The following is a 20,957-nucleotide window of genomic DNA, read 5'->3' on the forward strand; positions in this document are numbered from 1 at the left end:
GTGACCAAACCAGCAGGGGGGGCAGTAAGGAGCAACCAGGTTGGCAAGGGGGGCAGTTGGGGTGACCAGGCCAGCAGGGGGGGCAGTTAGGGGCAATTAGTTTGGCAGACAGAGGCAGTTATGGGTGTCAGGCTGGCAGGGGGACAGTTAGGGGTTATCAGGCAGGCAGGCAGGTGAGCAGTTGGGAGCCAGCAGTCTTAGATTGTGAGAGGGATGTCTGACTGCCTGTTTAGGCCCGATCCCTAGGACAGGCAGTTGGACATCCCCCGAGGGGTCCCAGATTGGAGAGGGTGCAGGCTGGGCTGAGGGGACACCCCCTGTGCACGAATTTTATGCACCGGGCCTCTAGTCTATATATATAAAAGCCTAATGTGCAAGGTGTCCCCTCGGGAGTTTTATCACTCTCTATGACGTGCTCTGACCACCAGGGGGTGGTGTGGATGAAGGAAGGCCCCACCTGGCAGCCAGCAGCCAGGGAAGGGAGGCCCTTGCCGGCACCTGGCAGCTGCTAGGGACACTACCCATGCACGAATTTCATGTACTGGGCCTCTAGTGTTTAGATAAACTTTGGTATCTCAGTCAAATGGGCAGTCAGCCAGACAATTATTATTCACTACCTGCCTCCAATTTCCAAGCCCTGTGCTGGTTCTCCCATCACCCCCGGCTCCTCTTCTCCTCCTCTAGATGTGCCTCCATTCACTATTTATTTAGGAAACACTAAGTACAACCTAAATACTAGAGTTATGTTAGAACCTAAATGCTAGAGTTATGTTTGACGCTGAGGGGAAAAAAAAGAATCAGAAAAACCACTGTCCCAAAGATTAAAATCTCTCAGAAGATCGTATCATACATTCTCCTCGGGAGTGAACTGGGAGTTTGGTTCAAGGTTTCTGTTTCTGTAACCCAATATTCATCCCTAGAAATAGCATATTTAGCTCTCAGCCCACAGTGGGTTTGGTTCTTCCTTAAAAGCTGGAAGAGAATCAATATATTTAGACTATGAGTTGAAATAGATGTAGAGAAACTTAGCTAAGCAAAACCAATTATAGGAATTTCTGCTCAAGCTTAGTTTTACTGAATTACCTACCTTCCTTTGCCAGTGGTGCCTAATCCTATGAAATACAAAAATAATTTTGCATGTCATTAAGTATATGTCAAATTGATGTTTGTAGAACTCTGTGGATTAAGATTATGGACTAGCTCTGTGACTGTGAGTAAGCTCTGCTTTATTTTCATTGTTTGCTGCTCCTTCACACTGAGAGACTATATGACAATATTGTATCATAACATACCAGAGTGTTGTCACACTGTGCTTCTCAGGCATGATATTGGGTCATGTTATAGATGAGGCAGCCATATAATAGATTCATGAAAGCATGACCTTGGCAGTTCTGTTTTCAATAACAAAAAAAAGAAGAGTATTCGGGGTTTAGAAAAATTTTAAAGAAATAGACATCCCCAAAGGCTAACTTGCTGTCTTCATTCTGCATTTTAGCAGAAAGACCTTAAAATTCCCATATCTACCAGATTTTTCCAGGCCCCATTTTATTTGATTTTCTTCAGCATTGATAATATATTCACTCCCTTTTAATTTTTTTAATATATTTTATTGATTTTTTACAGAGAGGAAGGGAGAGAGATAGAGAGTTAGAAACATCGATGAGAGAGAAACATCGATCAGCTGTCTCCTGCATATCTCCTACTGGGGATGTGCCTGCAACCCAGGTACATGCCCTTGACCGGAATCGAACCTGGGACCTTTTAGTCCGCAAGCCGATGCTCTATCCACTGAGCCAAACTGGTTTCGGCTTCACTCCCTTTTAAAAAGACTCTTCTCCTTGTGTGCCAGGTTTCTACACTGTCCTCCTTTCCACCCCTTTCCACTTTCTCTCACTCCCCCTTCTCAGTCTCTTTTGCTGAATTCTCTTTCTCTGCAAAATCAGCTATCCATTATTCATTTGTTCTTTTTTGTCAAATTTCCAACAAATGTTATTATGCACATACTATGGGACAGACACTCTCTTAGTTATTGCTAACATGGTGATAAGCAAAACACATACCATCTCTGTCCCCAAGAAGCTAACAATAGAGCAAAATTATTGGTTCCTTGGATTGGGTATTTGTGTTCTCACTGTTCATTCAGATCATAGGAATACACACTAGCACGACATATTTTCCTTCCTACCTTATGAGATAACACACAGGATCAGATTGTCAAATCAGAGTCAGGCAGATAAAACATCTATTCAGTATCACTGTGCTAATAATTCTAAGGTGACAAGCAGTTAATAAGTATAACAGGGGGAGACTGGAACATCCTCTGGCTTCTAAGATACTTCCACTCTGCAATGGGCATGCTCTCTCTAACCTAGAGTAACAGACAGTTATGTGTGTGATTTCCATTCTGCATATGTACTATCAAAAACTGGGCAGAATCTGGGATTTTACCCTACTTTATGCTAACAGTGGTCGGCAAACTGCGGCCCCTTGAGTGTGGCTCTTCCACAAAATACCACGTGCAGGCGCGCACGTACAGTGCGATTAAAACTTCGTGGCCACACTCAAGGGGCCAAAGAGCCACATGTGGCTCGCGAGCCGCAGTTTGCCGACCACTGAGCTAACATGTTAATCTATTACTGTTTCATGGATGCTGACAGAAAACATGAGACTCCTGGGTCAGAAACAAAGGGCTTTATTATTCATGGCAAAAGCAGTAGCCAAAGTTTCATTTGTTTGTGTCAATTCCCAATGTTCCCCAAATCTCACAGCAATGACACAAAGGGCTCATTCTGGATGCCTGCACAAATAACTGGTCACATTATACAGGGAAACCCTGAACTGGGGACTCTACCACTTTTGTAATTAATGGAAACAAGCCTGCTCTTTCCTCAAGGAGGATGTTAGCTCATCCCTCTGGGCCAACAGACCTGAAAATTGGCGTGGATAAAGAGTGATCAGGGCTCTCTGAATTCTCGGTGTACCCAACAAAGATGTGTGGGTTATTGACCATTGTGGGTTATTTCTCCCAACATGTACTTTCTTAGAATACCCTGGTGTGATTTGAAATTCTCAATAATTTGAGACTTTTATTTTTCTATTACATTTTAAAATCAACCATCTCTGTTTGGTACTTCTCATTAGAATTTAAACTACTTCAAGTCTCATCCACCTTAAAAACCTACTCCCTTTACTCCACTCTCCTACCCAATTTCAATCTCTTCTCTTTAATAGTCAAATGAAATGCAATACATATCTTAACTCTCTTTCTCCTTTGTCTCCCAGGTCTTCTTCAATCCAACCCACTGCCATCTGGGGTCAGTGTTAGCTGCTCCATTCAAACAGCTTTCTATGTATCAGCTTTCTCCTCTGTAGGTAGGAGTAATATCAGTACCTATTTTGCAAGGTTTTCTTGAGTATTGAATAAGTATGTAAAGAGTTTAGAGCAGTGCATAGTACATAGTATTGAATGATCAGTAGGTGCATGATTATCATTAACATTCTTATCATCATCGCTGTCATCACTGAGATTTTTGTTGCTAAATCTTGTTGCTAAATTCCAGTTTCTTCCTGACATCCCTGTGTTGACCATGTTTACCTTCTTTAGACCCCACCTCCCTCAGTTTCCATAATGCCAGACCCCCTTGGTTTTCCTCCTACTTCTCTGTATGCCCTTTTGGTCAGCTTTGTGTATCCTGCTTCAGCCTGGCTTACATGTGGCTATTACTCAGGGTTCTTTATTAGACTCATTCTTTATCTACAGGCTTTTGCTTAGGGAAATCACCCATCTAGTGACTAAATTACAATCTATATGGAGATGCCCAATACTCTGTACCTCATTCATTTAGTTCTTCAGCAGATATTTATAATGAATCTTCTATGTGCCAAACACTGGGATTACTGTTCTGTGCAAAACTGAGAGGGTGGTGCTCTCATGAAATTTAGTTAACAATGGGGAACACAGATATCAAACAAATAATTACACATACAAATCTACAACGTATAGATGAGTTAATTACTCCAAAGGAAAATAAGATAGTCCTAGGAAAGTATAACACATAAATTTTACCTAGATTGAAGGAGAAATACAGGGTTCCCTGAGGTAGTGGTGCCTGAGTGGACATCTACAAGAAGCATAGATATTCACAAGGTAAAGGAAGGAAAGTGGAAATAAAAGGGAGTAAAGAGCCTTCAAGGAACTTGAAGATTAGTGTTGCTAAAACATAGCAGGAGGAAAAGAATAGCAAGATAGAATTAGAGAAGGAAGCAAAAACCAGACCACAGAGGGATCTGAAGATCATGTTGGTGATCAGTCTAATCCTGAGAATAATGGGAAGTGATTGAAGGGTGTAAAACAGTGAGAAGAGTCAGAGAGTGGATGACACAAATTTTTGTTTTGAAAACATCACTGTGGTGCAATAGGAAGATAATGAAGGACCCATTCAAGGATGTAGAGGGAGCTTTAGTGGCCACTGCAACCATTCATGCAGTTGGATTAGAGTGTAGGTAAGAAGTGTAGAGATTTTTATGTTTTAAGAGATAAGTTATATACAGTAAATTTTGTATTTGATCCAGTATGGGTGGAGAAGAGGAAAGTCTCAAGGATGACTCCTAATTTTTGTGCTTGTGCAGGTAAATAAATAGTAGCTGAAAAATCAGCCCATATTTTTTTTTTCCTGATTTTAGTCCGCGTACTCAATTTCCTACTGGATATACCCAAGTTCCTACCTTACTTGTTCATCAAGTTATTTATGTCCAAAACTGAACTATTTTTTTCAGTTTCAAATGTTCATCCTCCTGTGCTATTCCGGTGAATGCCACACCATCAATAAAATTGCTCAAGGTGGTCGACCTTACCTCGTCTCCATCACATCCGGTTAATAACCAAGTTATATGGATTTTATCTTTTTAACACCTTTTATATATGCCCACATCTCTCTATTTACACTGCCCCTGGCTTCCTCATCATCTCTCATAGGGATTTCAGCAATGGTTATTACTTGGATCTCTGCCATCAGTCTCCCACTTCTCTAATCTGTTCTTTGCCCTGCTGATGGCCACTGGCTATAAAGTAAAGCCATGTTTCCTTAGTATATAGTATGGCAGAAAGCATTCTCCATGATCAGACCTAGCCACATATCTAGCATTTTCCAAAGGCTTTCCATTTTCAATGAAAGAATATACTCTCCTATCCTCAGGACAAGATTTTTGAGCTCTATTTCTTCCTAGTACTGTTATTCATTTCAAAATACACCTCATTGTCCTATTTGCCTCTTTATGAGCTAGGTGCATTATGCTGAGAAAGGCCACTTTTATTACTGAGTTAGAAAACTGGTAACATTTTAAAAAATTTACAAGGGCATAATGTAGAAAAACAATAGAATCTTCAGAGTTACCAGCATGCATTTATTTTTTACTGATTACCAAACTACCTGCGATTTTAGCTACCAAGAAAGGGATGAAAGGAGAAATAGGAGGCCAAGGATTGAGGGGAAAGCTATAGATGGATCACTCACAAGGGGGTTATGAGGCAACCATTCAAGGAGGCACTTTCAACCTCTTTGGCACCATCAGATGTACCACAACTTTTCACAGGCTGTTTGATAAACCCTTCATGTTTGTAATAAAATAGATAAATAAAGAAAATAAAGAAAAATAAAGAAAATAGTGACATATTTCCAATTTTGTTAGAATTTTGATGGAATACAATTGCTCCAATGAATGCGACAAGGAGAACTGAATGACTTTTCCTGACCCTTACTCAATTATAGATTAAACCATTTTACTGAATAGAGGGCAATACATATTTTTGAAAAGTGTATGTTGAGTTTGGACTGTACTTGGTGGCTTCCTCCTGCACACTGCCTATACAGTACGCATGTATCGGCTAAGATGATTTCCCTCACAAGTAATAGAATCATGCAACTCAGAATGCCTAAACAATAGCAGGATGTTATTGGGTCACTTAACTGAGAAGCCCAGAGGTAGGAGGACTTCAGGCACAGTTCTATCAGGGCTCTAGCTCCTGTTTTCTATAGTACCTCAGCTTTGTCCTGTTTGTTGGTTTATCTTTAATGTAGCTTTCACTCATGGAGCAAAATGGTGACTAAAATGTCCCACATCCACAATTACAATTTCCAGAGAAGAGGGCATTTAAGTCCCAGGATTCCCAACCCTTCTGTGGAGCATCATACTCACTGAATCACATTTGAACTAATTCATTCATTCCTGAGAACTCATTATTCTAACGAATAGATTACCTGGTCTAATCACTGTGGCAAATGAGTTTATACCAAGTACAGTCCACCTCTGATTTGGGAGAGGAATGTTCATCAATTCCATAGAAACTACATGACTTCATTAAAATGAAGGAGAGAAAATTCCTCTAAGGAAAACCTTGGAGTTATTTAGTTTGTGTGAAGAACATGAGTGAGTCCCACATAGACAACCAGTACGTAGTCACTACAGATGCAGTTCAAGTGTGTTCATTGTCAAACTTATAAATTATTTTGCATCCCAGATTTTTAAAACTAGTTGTAAATGGTCAAAAAACCAACATCAATAATTTACTGCAAAGGTAAAGAGAAGGTGAGTGTGGCCAGAGCCCAATTCCTAGAAATCCCATTGATAAATATGGGTGGGTGAGAAGGCCGGATGCCGTGGATGACTTTCAAACCACACATTCATTTATTTGTTCTTAGGACATTTATGGACTATCGACTTCATGTCAGAAAATGCTTAATACAACAGGATCTTTGACCTTACGGAGTTCATTCCATCAGGGGCTACAGAATTACAAGCAAAAAAGTCAGCAGTTTTGATATACTGTAGTAGATCAGAGTGAAAGTAGTATAGTAGAGGAGTGAAAACAAAACTACACAAATGATCTAGTGGAATCACTGTCACACTTTTCAATATTTCTTTTGAAGCTAACACTTCTACAATGCAATCTCCAACATACAGCAACCCAGGAACACTTATTTTCAATCAGCAGGTTTCTGAAAACAATGTTAAAAGGCAAATGTAAGAATGACTTATCTTACTATGGTTGCACAGACTGAGAGAAATAATACTAAACTATTCTTGTTTACAGATAAAAGTGGATCATTGTTGTCTCAGGGAGCTTTTATGTGAAAAATACATTTGATAATAAAGTGAAGTATTTTAAGCTATTATATTCTGTGGCCATCTGGAGAGATAGTTTGGGAGATAAATACAGCAGAAATATTTAGAAAAAGGACATTAAAAAGGAAAATTAGCAGACATGGTTGATTATCTTCTATATTCTTTTATAGTATAAAAACTAGAGGCCCGGTGCACAAAATTAGTGCACAGTGGCGGGGGGTAGGGGGGTTGGGGGAGGAGGAGGTCTCTCAGCCCGACCTGTACCCTCTCACAATCCAGGACTTCTGGGGGGATGTCCGACTGCTGGTTTAGGCCCGATCCCTAAACTAGCAGTCGAACATCCCTCTTGCAATCCGGGCCTGCTGGCTCCTAACTGCTCGCCTGCCTGCCTGCCTGCCTGATCACTCCTAACCACTCTGCCTGCCTGCTTCATTGCTCCTAACCCCTTACCTGCCTGCTTGATCACCCCTAACTGCTCACCTGCCTGCCTGATCGCCCCTAACCACCTCTGCCTGCCTGCCTAATCACCCCTAACCACTTTTCTTCCTGCATGATAGCCCCTAACTGCTTGCCTGCCTGCCTGATTGTCCCTAACCACCTGTGCCTCAGCCCCCACTGCCAAATGGCATCCAGAAGGTCATTTTGCTGTCTGGTCTAATTAGAATATTACACTTTTATTATTATAGATGATGAAATCCTTGGTCCATATCACAGTGGCAATGCTAAAAAAAATCTCATCACTTTATCATTATTCCCAGCAGTGTTCTGAAGCTCCAATTCTTAGGGCAGGGCTTTCTGTAAACAACTAACATAAAGATGCAACTCAGAGGATTTTTGGAGAAATCGTTTCTTCACATGAAGTATACTTGATAATAACATTTTAATGTAATATTGACATTTCTGGTTCTTAACTTCGTTGGGCAGCATCTTGATGGAAAAGAAAATCACTTGTGACAGCTTCAGCATGAGTGTCTAACACAGGGGTGGGCAAACTTTTTGACTCAAGGGCCACAGTGGGTTCTTAAACGCGACTGGAGGGCCGGAACAAAAGCATGGATAGAGTGTTTGTGTGAACTAACATAAATTCAAAGTAAACATCATTACATAAAAGGGTACGGTCTTTTTTTTTTTAGTTTTATTCATTTCAAACAGGCCGGATCTGGCCTGCGGGCCGTAGTTTGCCCCCGGCTGGTCTAACATCTTGACAATTTAAACTGGTTTTATCCAATATCAGAGATATTCCGTCAGAAAAGAATTAACATGCCCTTCATGTTTTGCAGAAGCAAGTCATCCTATATAATAAAGAGGAACTATGCAAATTGACCATGACCATCACTCCAAAACACAATATGGCCACCCCGATATGGTCAAAGATGGTCACCCCCATGTGGACAGAAGATGGTTTTCACAAGATGACCATCAGGGGAGGGCAGTTGTGGGCAATCAGGTCAGCAAGGGAGGGCAGTTGGGAGGGATCAGGCCTGCAGGAGAGGGCAGTTAAGGGTGACCAGGCCTGCAGGGAAGCAGTTCGGCATCGATCAGACTGGCAGGGGAGTGGTTGGGGCAATCAGGCAGGCAGGCAGTCAAGTGTTTGGGAACCAGCAGTCCTGGATTTTCCAGTGGGATCGGGCATGAACGGTCAGTTGGACATCCCTCAAGGGATCCCGGATTGGAGAGGCTGCAGTCTGGGCTGAGGGACATACTCCCCCCCGCCATTCCCATGCATGAATTTCATGCACCGGGCCTCTAGTTTCTAATAGCAGGTGATGCTAAAATTGTCTTGAAATCAGTAACCATTATGGAGTGAATTTTGTAGGAACTACTATTAATGTTTTAATTTTTAGAAGTTTTTGGTAAATAGTTAATATATGTATTTATTACATATACATAGTATTTTGTTTAGAGTATTGGTTATCTGTTTGGACATAATTGATCTATTTTTGGCAAACAACTGAGAAGTTTAACCAAATCATGACCTTTGCAATCCTTGTGACATTGATGGTTGAACAAAGAACTGTGTACACTCTTGCTACTAAGAGTATGGTCCATAGGCCAATAGCATTAGAATGACATTGGATCTATTAAGAATGCAGAATCTTGGTCCCCAGCTCCAGGTCTGCTGAATCAGTATATGCATTTTACCAAGGTTCTTAGGTTATTAAAACATTAACTAGCCCTAGCTGGTTTGGTTCAGTGGATAGAGCGTCAGCCTGCGGACTGAAGGGTCCTGGGTTTGATTCTGGTCAAGAGCATGTACCTCGGTTGCAGGCTCAATCCCCAGTAGAGAGTGCAGGAGGCAGCCAATCAATGATTCTCTCTCATCATTGATGTTTCTATCTCTCTCTCCCCCTCTCCTTTCCTCTCTAAAATCAATAAAAATATTTTTTAAAAAAACATTAACTAAGTCAGTGGATGGATCTCAACTCTGACTACACATTAGCATCACTTAGAGTGTGTTTAAAGAGATTCTCAGGCCTTACCCCAAAGCAATTAAATCAAGCTCTTTAAGGGCAGGACCAAGAAATGGGTATTTTATCATGCTCACCATGATTTTAATATGCTTCCAAGTATGAAAAGTATGTGTTACACAATGCCCAAACCATCAGTAAATTCAGCATGTTCTGAAAGGGGGGGAAAGGGAAAAAAGAAGTCAAACCAATTACTTTATATTTGGTACCACTCTATAAATGATTGATTTTCTTAACTGTTAATATGTTTGCTTAGCTACTGTGTGAACACAGCCTATTGTGTCTCAACCTGCCTAAAAGTGTATTGTATTTTAAATCAAGACCAGGAACACTTTGCTTTCCAAATTAATTAAAAGTAGATTTTAGATTTGTTTTTCAACTTTACTTCCTTTTGCCAACCTTATTTTCCAACCTGACAGGTCTAAATGCTGAATCTCAGACACTGCACATTCAAACCACTACACCGTTGAGTTGCCCTCCCTTTTCTCCATGCACTCAGTTCTCAGATTTTACCCCAAACATTCCCTTATCACTCCAGCCCACTTGATTTTCTCTCCTCTGAATTCAGATGTTGCAGCTGTGTCTATCATACACTCTCACTCTATGGTCTTATATTGTTAGCTCCACTTAGTGGAATGAAATTACCTGTTGTTTTTTAATTTCTACATATAATCTCAAGTATTATCAATCTATTCCAAATTGTCATGTAGGACTAGAAAAGGAAACAATAAATCATAACATAGTACTTATGTTAGTCATATTATTCCATTTTATAGATGAGAAGGCTGAGTTTCAGAAAGGCAAGGTGACAGGCTAGTAATTTGCAACACTAAGATGTGTTTCCCAAGACTATTTGATTCAAAGTACAGAGAAAGTTTGGTTTGCTTTCATTTTGTGTGTATTTCTAATGTAGTACTTTATTTTTATTTTTTTTTAATCTTCACCCAAGGATATTTTCCCATCAATTTTAGAGAGAGTGGAAGAAAGAGGGAAAGACAGAGAGAAATATTGATGTGTGAGAAACACATCAATTGGTTGCTTCCGGCATGAGCCCTGACCAGGACCCGGGCCTGGGAGGAGCCTGCAACCGAGGTATCCTTAGGGGACCCATAGGTCCACAGGTCGACACTCTATCCACTGGACCAAATGGCTAGGACTCTAATATAATACTTTAATTATAATTCTAGGGCAGATTAAGCATATGAACACACTAACACATACTGAAAGAAGACTCTTCTTAAAATCAGTGTCCACTCTTATGAGTTATTATTATTTTTGCACTAATTTGGTTTCTTTTGAAAGAAAAGTATTGAAGCTTGATGGATAGGAGCAAGGGAAAGTCATCATAGTATATTTATTTTTATAAAATTACTTTTTATTACATAAATAATACCTGATAATGTTTTCTTATAAAAAATTAAAACATTACAGATATGGCTAAATCTCTTGTCCAACACCCCCATGCCCACATCGTGCAATTTACTCATTCTCTATATCTTTATGCCTCCTAAGAAATAATCATTGGTATCTGTCTACATCCTTTAAGACATTTTAAATGTATTTAAATACAAATGTATGGTATATCGTGATAATTTTTATGATGTCAATTTTTGGTGTATTGTCATCCAAAACAAAGTACTCTTGGTAGTTTTATTTGTATGTCAAATGTGAAAGACAGAATTAGGATTCAAAGTTATATCTCAACCCTATGGAATAATACACTAAAGCTAGAAAGATAAAAATTTAGGTAGCATAAATATCAAAGTGCAAGTAAGAAATGGAGAATTTTGGTTTGACATTAGTTTATATGAAAAAGATTTAGAGATTTGTTTACCACAGGTCCAAAATTTAATAAAACTTCTAATGCTTTGAAAAGTCACTAGTTCTTATCTCTAAAATAGGACTCTATTAAGTATATCTGAAATTATCTCAGCATATATAATTTTAAAAAGAAAATCATAGATTGAGTAAACTGTGTATAATATAGTGGGCTAGTAATTTTAAAATCTGGGACTTATTTTGTGAGTTAGTATATTATTTATATATGTTTTTCATTTTCATATAGAAGCATTGTCAAGTAAAAGAAAATCATTTTTCCTTCCTTGCATCAAATACTTTAGTTTTTATTACAATACAAAATATGTGTTATAGACCAGATTATTTTAGCATGAAAAATTCCTGTGATAAGGGATTGCAATAGCATTCCTTCCCAATGTGGATGTCTTCTCAAGTAAGCATCTTGCCCTGTGGAATTAATCTCACTGATTGTAAAGCTAATTGTCTATTATGATAACATATCTTAGTGAAAATTGCTCACACCTAGCATTCTTTGCCTGAATATCAGGGGTTGGGGTATGGGAAGTTGGGGACATTCTCTGCATGAGACACTTGCCTTCCCATACTTTGACTTGTGTGAAAAGACAGGTTTTAAAGAAAAAAAATTCTAAAAAGAAAATTTAAAGCCTTTAATACACTGATTACCTGAAAAGCTTTTCCAACATTTGTGAATATCATTTTTGTGTGTGTTTTATTTCAGATACATTAAGAACTGATTATATAGGGTACAAGAAAGTATCTATATATATAAAAGTCTAAGCGACCATTATGACTGAATAAGCAGAAAGACCAGAACTCCTGTAGAACAGTCGCTATGATGCTTACTGACCACCAGGGGGCAGACACTCAACACAGGTGCTTCCCCCTCATGGTCAGTGTGCTCCCACAGCCAACCTTCCACAGTCAGCCAACCTCCCATAATCCCTCTCCTCACGCCTCCCGCTCCTCCAGCCGGCAGGCCCCGGTCGCGCAGCCCCTATCAGGACTGGACAAGATGGCCCCGACTGGCTCTGATCGCCGGCCAGACCTAGGGATCCCACCCATGCATGAATTCGTGCACCGGGCCTCTAGTAGGTTATAAGAGATATACTGACTTTTCTTTCCTAAAGGAAGATGAATATTATGTTCTTTTATTATGACCTTGACTGATCATAAGATGCAGGTGACTATGAATCTTGACCTCTTTTTAAATGTTTTCTTTTTTCCTAAATTGAAAGTAACCTCTCACATTAAGTATTTTACAAAATGGAACCCTGACTGACAAGGAACAGACTAAATCAATGAAGCAAGTATATTGGTGTATTTTTAAGAACTCCAAACCATGGTTTTTGTTTGAATGTGCCTGTCTCTTCCCTGATGTCCACCATACCACATGAGAAGGAGATCCAAGGTCTTTATTATTGGCTTCATTCCGCAGTATCAGACCAATAATAGGTGTTTATCTAACAATGTGTGCTGCTCCAGATAGAGTAGCTCATTGTAATTCTCCAGTCTCCCTGCCCCAAGGAAATATCTGTATCTCAGATCTGTCTAATTAACCAGTATGTGAAGAAGAGAAAATTGTGAGACAATCCTTATGCTTATTGTTGCTGGGCTTTAAAAAGCTCAATAAAGTTTCTATCTACATTTTCTTGTTTATACTGTGGAGCAAAATGGATCAAACAAGGAAAGATTTGTGGTCACAGAGTCGGTGCCTTTGTACAATATACCACATACTGTGAATCAAAGAAATATTGGGCCACTTCTCTGAAGCTGACATTGGAATGACATTGTAATCCTGGCCATCTGTCTTCCTCCTCTAGATATCGATGAATGTGTGGTGGTGAACGGAGGCTGCCAGCAGCGCTGTATTAACACTCTGGGCACCTTCCACTGTGAATGTGATACAGGATACAGACTCCATGCTGATGAACGCACCTGCATAAGTGAGTAAATATTAGGAGCAGCTTGAAGCCATTTTCAGTGAAAAATCAACCTGCCTATGTAGGGATAGGAGAGAAAGGTTTTTCTAGTGTAATAGTATCTATAGAAGTTGACAGTTTACAAGCACAATTCTCTTAGAATGAAAAAAAAAAAAAGAGGTGGGTTTTTTTGTTGGTTTTTTTTGCTACTAATAAACTAAAAGACAAAAAAAGATGGGGAAGGGAATATATAGTAGAAATTAACATTCACAAGCCAAATTTGAATCCCCATGTGGGTGAATATATCCATAGCAAATCATTCTGCCATATGCTATAAAGGAAAAATTAGTTAGTTGTTGCATATACACAAGGAGCCCCAATGAAAGGAGGTTGTCGTACTATACAGTCACTACCTACAGTGTTCACTCATTTCAGAGCCAGACTCAGAACTGGACTCATGATTATAAAAGCAAAAATTATAACAGACTATATGCCAATTTTAGAGTTGCTCAAGAATAGTTAAAATTATACACACTAAACAAGGTTACTATGTATTTATTGTACATCAAAATGTTCTTAGATATTTTTGTGTGGGATTATTATTTTATGTGTTTATTATTATTATTTGTATGTTTTTAAATTTTATACGGTTTTTTAAACTGAGTATGTGCTTTAATACACAGAAAACTTCCCAATAGAATACATTTTTAAAATATTGTGCTTCCTGTATGATTTATTACTGCTCTGATTTTGTTTTAGCTGGAGTAGTTTACATAAAAGTGGTTAAGTGTTTTTTTTCTCATTGAATTATGACTCTCAAATGACATCAGGACACACTCTAATTTTATCAGTAGGTCCCTTTTAAAAATATTTATTATATTAAAAGAGTAGTGCCTTGTACAGCACAATTTAATTGCTGGTTTGATTTATTTAGGGCTTGTAGACTAGTCCATTTATTCAAAATTACTAGTATTTTATCAGTAGTCTATAACTGTGAAACTTAGAGTAGGAACAAGCTAATTTAACCTAGTTTCATAACATACTCCCTTTCTTTTTGTGAACATCTTGTAGGAAAAGAGAGAAGGCCAAGCGAAATAACCAAAGATGTTCTAGTCATAAGTCTAATTTTTTATAAGAGCAAATGGAGATTCCCAGTGGCAGAAAGTGACTTTTCCAAGGTTGAATAAAGATACAAATATATGTGATGCCCTAAAATCCAGGCAACTCGATATGTGGAATGATTGTATCTGCAGCAGCACAAGTGTTGGTGGGACATGCATAGTTACATGCAGAATTACTGGTTTTAGCAATAGGAACCTCTTTCCCATCCCCACCCCAACCTGTAAGGTGTCCAGCTGGTAACATCCTTAAACTGCCACCATCACTTCTCTCAGTTATGTAGAGATATAACAGAATTATCAAGACATGCAATTGCACTACTTACAGTGAAGGTTGAGCTGGTGAATTATTGTGTCAGATATAAAAGTATTTTGCAAAGTAATTATGTGTATAAATCTATAATGTCTGGTCGTTGTGATAAGGCAAAATAAATAGTAGCCAACAAAATTCTATTTACCGATAAAATTAATTAGATAAACCCTGGCAGTTATTAGCTATTTCTTAGTAAAATCATTAAGCACTTTCCTTATTCCTCACCACCACAACCCTTGAATTTTCCAATTTTAGTTTTAATGACATCAGGTCAAAAGTGGAGTTAGGTAAGGATATTATGATTTATCTTTTCTATTTCTACTCCTTAAATCACAATTCCTATTGTACAAAAACATTGACAATATGATAATGGATTATTTACAGTTCCATATGGTGATCTGCTCCTTATGCAGAATTTCAACATAGTGTAAAATTAAGCTTATGAAAAAATGCACTCATTTTAAAGTATTTAACCCATTGAATGGCATTCTGCAGAAAGTACTGGACTGAGGCCAGCACTTGCCCTTCATCGAAGTTTTGATGCCTTTCTCATGCATAGACTGAAGTTTTGGTTTCAAAGAATGGTCATAAGAATCTCATTTGATGCAATTAGAAGAATTTTAGCCCTTCATATTTAAAGATTAATAACGTGTGTGAGGACAAGAATTTTTTGTTTGCTTATTTGTTTTGAAAGAAAGGGTTTACTTGGAGAACTGGGTTTCACATTAGTCTAGATTTTGAGTGGTAGTGTACGAAGTGTCAGATTTAAAAAAAAAAAAAACAAAAAAAAACCCAGGAAATTAAGTTAGCTCACTTTCCCTGTGGGAGTGTTTACTTGGCAGGCAACTGAGAATTGTAGTAGACAGAAATGCATCCTGACCCATGGCAGAGTCACAAAAGAGAAGATGGAGTTATGGGATTTTATGATTCTACTACTTTGGAGTTCTTGAAATTAATTGCCTCCATTTCCTTCTTCCTCCTCCCTTCTTTTCTTTCCTTTGCTCCATTCTGCCCATCAGTCATAGGCCTACGCTAGTGTGACTTTTTGAATTAGAGCCTCCAGCACTTTTTCCACTTTCTTTTAATCACAACTACAGGAGAGTGAACTCTCTTCACCCCCAACCTCAGAGTTTCAGATGATTTCTCTTCAAAAACGAGTCCCCTCTCTCAGGGCTGTGCACTTGTGGTGATACAGGGCCAGCAGTCACCAATCAGCCGGTGCCAGAATGATAAAGTCCCACAAAGAGGTGTAAGAGAAAGGCTGTCATGGCCGGAAGCATGACAGTCCCTTCCCCACAGAGAGGTGGCATCAGGAAAGCCAGTCTGAGGATGTCCCATGGGTGAGGAGGATCACAGCAAGTGAAACCCCCTGCACCTGGCTGGTGGCAAGGCACCGACACAGCACAGGAAACTGTGGAACTCTTGCCAGATTTGATTTGCTGATTTGGTCTCTATGAACAGAGATATTACCAAGCAATTCATATACGTTTAAATTTTCCTGTATTTGGTAACCAACAACTTAAAAAAATGGAAACTAGATTTTAGCAATCACCAGAAAGACAGATGTTTATGTTGTTAGTTCACCATTAAATCTTGTCCTTGTGGACTAGGGACAATGGCACCACGGAATCCAAATTGGCATGTGGCCTTCAGCTTAAGCTCTTAAATCACTTAATCTGTCCACACTCCAGATGCCTCATGTGTAAATTGTAGAAATGGGGCAAAGTGACCGTGAAGTTATTGTGTCTCTGCAGTGTAATGATTTTACTGAGTTTCCATAATTACTATTTTTAATAAGTTATCTGCTAACCTGTATTTTTTAAGCCCCATTGGATTATGTGTAATAATTGTTTTTAAAAGTGTTTAAAAAATTTAGAATTTAGAAAGTCCAAGCATAAAAAGAGTGTGAGAATTTTATAACCAGTTTAATAAAAATGAGTGTGTAACTTAAATGTTTTTATTGAAAAGTATGCCTTGATGCTTTTGTAAAAATATTGGTTTCTATGCTAAAAGATTGTATCCGGGAGAAATTCAAGGAATAATCTAGCCCAATCTCCTACCTTAGAGAGGAGAAGTCTGAGAGCTAACGAGATTAAGTAACTTATATTTTGAAAAAGAAAAAAGCAGTTTTCAGGAAAACCTGGCTAGTTTCAATCCTGATCAAAGGCTTTAAAATAATGTCTGATAGGTATTTTAAGATTAAGAAAAATCATAAAGTTACTGTGAAATGATATTATTTTTTAAATTTATTTTTAATAGTGTGTATTTTTTTTCCTTTCTAGTCAATTTATTAGGGTGACACCGGTCAACAAAATTATAGTTTTCAGGTGCACAATTCCACAACACATCATTGGTACACTGTATCATGTGAAATGATATTTGTACATTCTATTTTGGACATAGTGCTGAGGGTTAAATAATGGATTTTAATAACTATTGATGAGCGAAACCCACCTTATATTATTAGCCTGTAAGCACAAATTTACCAATTCTCTCCTGCCTTTCTATGATTTCTATGATATGCTCCAACAATCTTGGCTACTCCCAATTTTCCAAGTAAACCATGCCCTTTCCACTTTCATACTTTACTTTACCCTTAATGTAGATGATCTCTCACTTCCATATTTGTCTGTCAGAACTCTATTTACTGTGTTCCATGTTGCATGTCAATTGGCCTGTTAACTATGCCTTCTCTGGTTACCCTTCAGAGGTCGGCAACTGCGGCTCATGAGCCACATGCGGCTCTTTGGCCCCTTGAGTGTGGCTCTTCCACAAAATACTGACTTCTGCGCATGGGCCACGAAGTTTCAGTCGCACTGTACGTGTGCGCCTGCATGTGATATTTCGTGGTATTTTGTGGAAGAGCCACACTCAATCAATAAAATATATAAAGAAAAAAAGAAAAAAATAAAAAAAAATAAAAAAAAAAAGAATGACAGAACCCCTAGCCAGAATCCCTAATATGCAAATCGACTAAATGGCTGAACATCCCACTCTCTCTCTCTCTCTCTCTCTTAGTACCACATAATCTTGTGTTGCCTTAATAATACATTATAGCATATAGATGTGTGTAATTGAAGTTCAGACCAAATGAAAGACACTAATGGTCACATAACTATCAATTTCATGTGGAATATTTTCCATACCTTCCTTATTGGCTTCTGACACTGCTAACTGCTCATTCTTATGTCTTCCTATTATCTTCAGACAGCACAATTTCCACCTTTAACTGCTGCTTCTCTGTACCAGGACTCTGACTTTTGCTCATCTTCTTCCCTTGCTGTGGACTGAATTGTGCCCCGGCCCAAATTCACACATTGAAACCCTAAGAGTATTTGTAGATGAGGCCTTTAGGAGAGAATTAGGTTTATATAAGCTCTTGAGGGTGGGGCCCTCCCATGAGATTAGTGCCAAATAAGAGAGATACTGGACGCAGCAGTTCTCAACCTGTGGGTCGTGACCCTTTCACAGGGGTCGCCTAAGACCATCAGAAAACATATATATAATTACATATTGTTTTGTGATTAATCACTATGCTTTAATTATGTTCAATTTGTAACAATGAAATTGGGGGTCACCACAACATGAGGAACTGTTTTAAAGGGTGGCGGCATTAGGAAGGTTGAGAGGGTTTGTTCTCTCTTCTCTACCATGTGAGGATGAAGTGAGAAGGTGCTGGCTGAAGCCAGGAAGAGAGCTCTCACCAGAAACCTTGATCTGCTAAAACCTTGATCTTGGAATTTCTAGCCTCCAGAAATGTGAGAAAATAAATTCTTGTTGCCTAGGCCACCCAATCCATGGTATTTTGTTGTGGCAGCCTGAGTAGGCTAATATAATCATCTTCCTTTATTCACCCTTTCTGTAGCCTGTCTCCTTTTACTTTTGTCCTTCTAGATAGGTCAATACATATAAAATACCAGTATCTGATAAGTCTTAATTGTTAGCTACTATTATAATTATAATAGAATATAAACAGATCTAAGGACTTTACCTAGATGGATTTGCTTGTTGGGGAAATATTCAATCTTGTTACAGTATTTCTAGCTTTTGGACCTTTGCCAGTATTTTCTATTACAGAATATACTATCCTTTGATAGCTTTTAATTGGTGATTTTGTCATTTGTGAGAGGCAGACTTTAATATAAATAATGATAATGTAGATTATATTCTTATAACCAGTGGATATTGTAACAGCCTGGAGCTAGATACCAAAACAATTTATATTACCCCCCCTTTTTTTTCAATTTAGCTATGTAATTTGCATTTTAACTACCTTGTAAGATTTTAGATATAATTTGATATACTTCACAAAACCTTTCTTGAATTTCCAGTTTTAATAACAACCTCATGCAACATGCTCAGCTCAAATCTCCATTAACAATCATGTCCTTCTTCTGATGTATTTTTTGAAATCAGCCTTCCCAGAGGAGTGAAATAATTAAATGATTGAAAGTTGTAATGCTTGCATAGTTCTCTTACTTCTCTTTCATGCCTTCAGTACCTAATTTTATTAACATATGCACTCACAAGTAAACAAATGAAATCACTGATGTCTGTCCAGAGAAGCCTCAGATAAACAACATTTTAATTATTTTAGTCTATGATATAAGAATCCTTCATTTACAGTTTCTGGGAATGGTCAGGGTCTGTTTTTGTTCAATGGCCCCTTTTTATTCTCACAAATGAGGAGGGGAGCAGATAGAATGGTTGCCTGGAACTGACAACCAAAGATTTTTCTGTGTGATTAAATGTTCAACATAGTAGAGTCAGAGGTCATATTTTAATTCCAAATAAGCAGACATTAGGTGGCAAGATGAAGGCAGAACTACAGTCTAGAAGCTTTGTTAAATGAAGATATTCTTAGTAAAACTTTGAGCTTGAATACCATTCTTATATCAGATTTTTATGATTTTCACATTTTAAGATAATGGCAAACTTAGAAAAAAAATTGAGTAAAACCTTTAGATGTGTTGGTCTTCGCACAATGGATTCTTTTGTTTTTGATCTGTGTTCTGATTAGTGATGTCTACATTTTATTTGATAAAAGGAACAGCAGATTCTTTCCAGGGAATGCCAAGAGATTGCCCTCAAACTAGAGATGAAAGAGGTTAAAGACTTTCACTGTAACTACCTTTTAATTAGTTGCATTATTTATGAAGACAAATTAGAAAGAGAATTCACTGCAGATGACAGCTGATGTCTTGAATAGGGCTATGTCAGGTTAAAAAATTGTTTAGTTTGTCAGACTGATGGCATCTCTCAGTCATTATCAGATTCATCACCCTCACACTAATAGATAGTGCATTTCATTCTCCAAAGTTAAATTTAAGGAACACTTCCCCTTTGCCCTCCTCATCACCGATCTGTGGTCTTGCAAAAAATAAATTTCTCAAGTTTTTATCCAGAATGTTGATTATTCGCCCCCTTCAAAAAACTTTTTCAACTACTTGGTTATTAGGAATGCATTTAGAAAGCTTTCTTTTTTCTACAGTTTGCAGAGTTGGGAAGGTAGGACTGATGGTTGAATTCTACTGCACCAAAGAGGAGTGTGTGGCCTAGGCCCAGTTTCTCAGTCTCTCTGATCTTCAGAGTCTATATCATCCCTCTCCCTGTCTTTCTATCTGTATATATACCTAAAATAACCATTAATTCACAAACATCAATATTATACATTATATGAAGAAACATGCCTTATGAAGAGGAGCATGTGCTAGAATGGTTGCCTATAGGGAATTGATTGAGAGTAAATTCTGGAGCTAAAACTAAAACAAGAGTGGTCTTTCCAAGGACTGGGGAGTGATAGGAAGTTTGCTTGAACTGAGCAGTGTGATGAGCTCTTCCTTTTGCATCTGAAGTTAAAACAAAATGATGAAGCATTGGTACGCTGGCCATTACCTTTTCTCTTCTTTTTTATGTGAAAGTATCTTCACATGTCTTTCTTAAGAATAGTATTTAGGGTATTTTTTCTAGTATCATTTATAAAATATTTTTAGAAGTAAGACTTTTACATTATATATTGTATCAAATAATAAAACCCTAATAGTAATTAATAAATACCTTTAATGTTTTCTAGCTAATTTCACAGTGTAATACCGAATACCCATTGTGTAGGATAAACTTAAATATGAAGAGATTAAAATAGTATCTGACACATAGTGGATGCTCAATAAAAGTGGCTTAAATCAATAATTTATGAATA

This window comes from Myotis davidii, unplaced genomic scaffold (assembly GCF_000327345.1).
Source record: "Myotis davidii unplaced genomic scaffold, ASM32734v1 scaffold115, whole genome shotgun sequence".
NCBI classification, from domain to species: Eukaryota; Metazoa; Chordata; class Mammalia; order Chiroptera; family Vespertilionidae; genus Myotis; species Myotis davidii.